Genomic DNA, 5,841 nt, shown 5'->3' on the forward strand with positions numbered 1-5,841 from the left:
CGGCTCTCTATAGAAGGCAGGAGGAAATTCCATGGGTTGTTTTCTCTTCGATCCTCGATCCGAGGCGTGAGCCGGTTCTTTAGAAACCTCAGGTAACTTTCGTGATCGGGAGGTAGTAGTTTGTTGCTTTTCATAGGCCGCCCACCTTTTGGATTCTTTGAAGATTTCGTACTCTCCCGCTGTTATGGTCATGTTAATTCGTCCAGAATCCTCCATCTCCACATTCTGGAGCAGGAAGTTGTGTTCCCACTGACGACGTCAAATTTGATCTCGTCCAGAAGCTGAGTCGGACAGAGGCTGGTCGCGCTGTCGCTGGTGCTGACGGAAAGTCTTCGAGACGCCTAGTTGATCTGGCACCTACGGGAAGGGTTCTCACGAGCGAATGAAGGGGGGTGATGATGGGGACGACGACGCGAGGGTTCTGCGCACACTCAAACAAGCCTCCCTTTTTATATGGCAGTGGATGCTTCTGGAGTCTGACGAGTGTCAGAGAATGTTGGGTGTCAGGATTTGTCTAGCGGTGAATGACACATGACATCTTTCTATAGGTTTGAGGAGGGATCAGGAGGCAACGAGCCACAGACCGTTAGCATATTCCCTGACAGGCGGTGATTATTCTCTGAAGGGTTATTACGATTCTCTGACTTGATTGTCGTGTAGTGCTTGTCCGCTCTGGTCTGTTAACCTTAGATTGGTCTTCGTACGTGTAAATCTTGACCTGTAGGCCCATACCTGCATTCCTTGGCGCAATCCCCCGCTTGAGTTTGTTGTCCCGTAAATCCAAATCTGTACGTCCCACCCTGCATTTGCTATTCGGTCTATTCCAGTAAATCCAGACCTGCGCCTACCGCCCTGCAAATCGAGGCCTTTTCTTGTCGTTCCTTAAATCTTGTCCCGTATGCACGACCTTGTTCCGTATCTTACCCCGACCTGTAAGCCTTCATCCACATATCCTGACCTGTACGTCTCTAGTCCGTGTATCCTGTTCTGCGTATCTTGTCCTGTAGATCTCGGTCTGTACGCTTTGGTCCGTGTATCCTGGTCTGCAAATATATAAATCCTGCCCTGTAATTCTTGGTTTGCATATCTCGATCTGTACGCTTTGGTCCGATTATCCTATTCCACAAGTCTATAATTTCTGACCTGTAACCCTTGGTTTGCATATCCCGACCTGTACGCTTTGGTCCGTGTATGCTGCTCCGCAAGTCTATAATTCCTGCTCTGTAATCCTTGGTTTGCATATCCCGACCTGTACGCTTTGGCCCGTGTATCCTGCTCCGCAAGTCTATAATTCCTGCCCTGTAATCCTTGGTTTGCATATCCCGACCTGTATGCTTTGGCCCGTGTATCCTGCTCCGCAAGTCTACAATTCCTGCCCTATAATCCTTGGTTTGCATATCCCGACCTGTACGTTTTGGTCCGGGTATCCTGTGCCGCAAGTCCGTAAGTCCTGACCTGTCATCCTTGGTTTGCACATCACAACCTGTACGCCTTGTCCGGATATCCCGACCCGCAAGTCCGTAAGTCCTGACCTGTCATCCTTGGTTTGCACATCATGATCTGTACGCTTTGTCCGGATATCCCGACCCGCAAGTCTGTAAGTCTTGACCTGTCATCCTTGGTTTGCACTTCACGACTTGGACGCCTTGTCCGGATATCTCTACCCGTAAGTTCGTTAGTCCGTAAGTCCCTAAGTCCTGACCTATAGGTCTTACCTTCCGAGTTCCTACTTGACATGTAGGCTTAACTCCGGAATGCCACTTGTGCCCGACCAGGACCATCCTGTAACTTGGCCCTTTGAATCCCACGTAGGCCAAACTTTTGACCTCCACGTAGGCCGGACTTTTGACCACCACGTAGGCTTGACTTCTGACAGCCACGTGAGCTTGACTTTTGACCGCCTCGTGGGCTTGACTTTTGACCGGCCCGTGGGCTTAACTTCCGACCACGCCTGCTATCCGACCCCACTATCATGCGTTATATCAGCGACCAAGAAACATAAAGGAAGAAGGCTTCTTTCTTTCAATGAACAATGCTCTAAATCAAAGGGCTATAGTAAAATAACCAAACTACCCCTCTTTCCCACATGTCTTCCTCTCTATTATCTCACTGCATCAACGCTCATCTTAAATGTTCTGTCTTTACATTATAGCAAGACAGATAAATTATAAGATTAATTTATAGTCGATCATCAAATAACTAAAATAAAAAAAAATTATTTGAGTATTTGACCATCGAAAATTAATTCCTGAACTTGAGAGCAATGTTGAATAAGAGGTTTTTATTAGAATCGTAAGAAGTAGAAGTTTTTTATTCGAGAGTATTTGTTTGTCGAAAATTAATCCCTGAACTCGAGAGCACTATTGAACAAGAGGTTCTTATTCGGATCGTAAGTTACGAAATTGAGAGTATTATTGAACAAAGAGTTTGGGAGGCTGAGCCAGATGGATAGCTCGGGTGACCGAATTATATAGAGAGCTTAATTAGGTAGTGGAGCCAGATGGATAGCATGAGTCGAGATAGTGAACCTTGAGTAGGGAATTGTACTGAATTTGTCCTTGGTATAATTAAAACCTCCTCATTAGAGCATCCGACATGAGTATGGCCAACTGACTTGGAGTAGGATGCGTAAGTATGACCTACTGACCTAAAATAATTAATATCATGACAAATCAAAAACAATTTTTTTTTACTGTTAAATTACACTTTGTCGACTTTTTAAAAATCTTAATTATATTACTTTGATAATTTAATTATGGTGCCTAATTTATTTTAATTGATATTAAATATATAATTTACGTCTATTAAATTTGAAGTGACCAATTAGGTTATATAGAAGTTTAGTCAAATCAAAAAGCGCTCACGGTAAATGACTCATTAGTCTAGTATTTTTAAGTTAAAAATTTATTCATTAATTTATCAAAATTGAGATTTAATCTTTATATACTTAAAAAAAATTTTAAAAAAAATTCTCTGTCACTACATGATTACCCGATGCTATGGTACCCATTCTACACTAAAAGAATAGTGCATGCCACATGTAATGTGAGCAAATTAATAATAAATTTATGGGGATCTAAACCCACAACACATTATTGTTTATTGTTGATGAGAGTTGTTAGTGTTAAATTCACATAATTAATTTGGTTGGTCGTTGAAAACGACTCACCAACTGTTAAAAGGGAATGTATTCTTATATCATTTTGAATTTTAAATTAAAACAAATTAAATTACTTAATCATAATTCTTAATTATAAAGTGATGAAATAAATATAATTTTTATTGTAGTTTTTTGCACTTTATTATTATCATTTTATGAACAATTGGTACAAAAGGCATTTAATCCAAAACTCAACGACTATAGATTCTTGGATCTCCACCAAATCTTAATATAGCTTTTGGATTTGTTATGAACAATTTTATACAAAAGTTCGAGCAACTTTGATCAATACTATTTTAAAATGGTGCAATTTTGATCAAAATTAATTCATAATGGAGCACATGAGGTATTTGGAATATCAAATTATGGGTTAGGTACTATTTTGATAATATTTAAAAAAGGAATGTCCTTTTAATTTTCTATGAAATCTTTTTTCTTTACTCCTAGTATATTAAAAATATGTAAATTAAATGCTATATTGAATTGAGGCCCAACCTAGCTCGCATTGTTCCGACAACCAATGGGGAGAACCTTAGTATATATATGATTATTACACTAACTAGAGATCCTATTACACCTAAGGCCAACTTTCATTCGCCAACCTCAGCTTCATCCCATGTAGTGACTGTGGACTTGTGCAAGGATACAGATTCGACGATTGATGTATCAGGCATTACTCTATCTTTTGTAGCATGCATTCCCATCAGTGTTGCAATTGATTCAGTAAGCTTTATATCTGGTGCACTCGGAATCACCTTCGGTCCCCCAACCTTGCTCATGGCAACCTCCTAGATCTATATAATATAAAATAAAATGATTAGATTTCTTCGTTCAATATATTTTTAATCATATATCCTATTCTAGTTTATATTGCATAGCTAATTACAAGTCATCTAAGGCTTATTAAGAAAATATATAAACAAGATTAAGAGTTAAAAAGATGGTCATTTTGATCTTGAGTTTGGCATAGATGGTGACCGAATGGCAGTCTAGAAGACGACAATGGGAGTTTTTGAAGGGAGAAAAGGTTTGACTTCTATCATTAGTCGATTGATTTCCTATAATGTCCCTAAGTCATTTGACCATTGTAATTTTAATTTAGTGTGTCTACTCTACGAATCCTTCTGGCTTTCTCTAACTCATCAATTGATTGCCTAGTTGACTAAACTCCAAAAACAATGTTTTATTTTCAAGATACCAATCCTGAGTCGACTCTTTAATCAAATTAGCTTACTAATCAACTAGGAACACCCTTCAGTCGAATAGAGTGTCGATTATGATTATCTTAATGACTGAGTATTCAGATAGGTTGCAAACTACCGACTCTCATAGTTACACGTTTTTCAACTTTCACAACTCATTCATAAGTTGACCACCCAAACTTGACATCAATAGTGCCAAGGTTATTGGTCCCCCTAAGATGTACTGAGCCCCCAGATCACACCATATATCATCTTTCACATTTTACCTATCTAATTCACCTTCTTTAAACTATTATAAATTTGGTGACTCTGGTGCAGTAAGCATCAATAGTCAAATCTGAGTTTTAATAAATGACAAATAGATTAAAATTAGACGTGTTACGATCTAACCTTATTACCAAGTATGCAAGGTTGACTAATCTCAGTCAGGATATTCGATTCTTGATTCGTTGAACACTGGATGTATGATTCCGGCACCCAGTCAGGATGTCGATTTCTAATTGGTTGAAGACCAGATGTGTGATTATGACAAGTCAGGATTTTCAATTCCCGATAGGTTGAAGTCCAGATGTGGGATTCTAATAAGGGTCGAGATGTGCGATTCACGATTTGAGAAGACCGGATGTGTGATTCTGATAGGTTGGGATGTGCGATTCTCGATTGTAGAAGACCAATATGAGATTTCGGTAGGTTGGGAAGTTTGATTCCGGAAGGTAACTCTACATCTGGTAAGTAGAGGTAAGTCACTAAAGGAGAATGACTAAGTGAGGGTGCATCACCGTTCGAAGGGACAGTAGGCGTCGGTTCAATTTAGGTTCATTTCGGAAACCTAAATTGAGACCCTAACTAGATCCTGGTCTTGAGGAGATAGGATCTAATTACTACTTATTATTATTATTGTGTTGACATTCTCTTGTAGGTTATTGGACTAATACTTGTTGCAGGATAAAAGAAGTACAAAAGACCTTAGATAAACAATGTTCAAGTCGCCTTCCATGGTATGGAAGGCGCCTTTGCATTGTTCATGGAAGGCGCTTTCAGTGTTATAGAAGGTGCCTTCAATGCTTTGAAATGCACCTCCCAAAGGATAAAATTCAGACTTCATCGCAGATAAGGAATGGATGGTTCAGGATTAGATTCCTCACATTGGAAGCGCCTTCAAAGCTATGGAAGATGCATTCCATGCTCAATAAAAGGATGTTTTCCCCAAGGCTTTATCATTAACTTCTATATGAGCTTCTACGCGTCCGAACAACTTTCCAACTACTCTGGCTTGCTACTGCTACTCTACTACGACTCTGCTATGTATGACTGCCACTAAGAAGCTACCTAAACACCGAGCTGAAGCCGATCGACTATAAATAGTGTTTGGTAACGAATTAATTACTATACTTAATTTCAATAAATGCGAAGTGTAGTGTGTTACACTTCTCCGACTCTTTTGTACTCGATCCCCTCTTCCGACAATTTTGGAAGGGG

This window comes from Zingiber officinale, chromosome 9B, assembly GCF_018446385.1.
Source record: "Zingiber officinale cultivar Zhangliang chromosome 9B, Zo_v1.1, whole genome shotgun sequence".
NCBI classification, from domain to species: domain Eukaryota; kingdom Viridiplantae; phylum Streptophyta; class Magnoliopsida; order Zingiberales; family Zingiberaceae; genus Zingiber; species Zingiber officinale.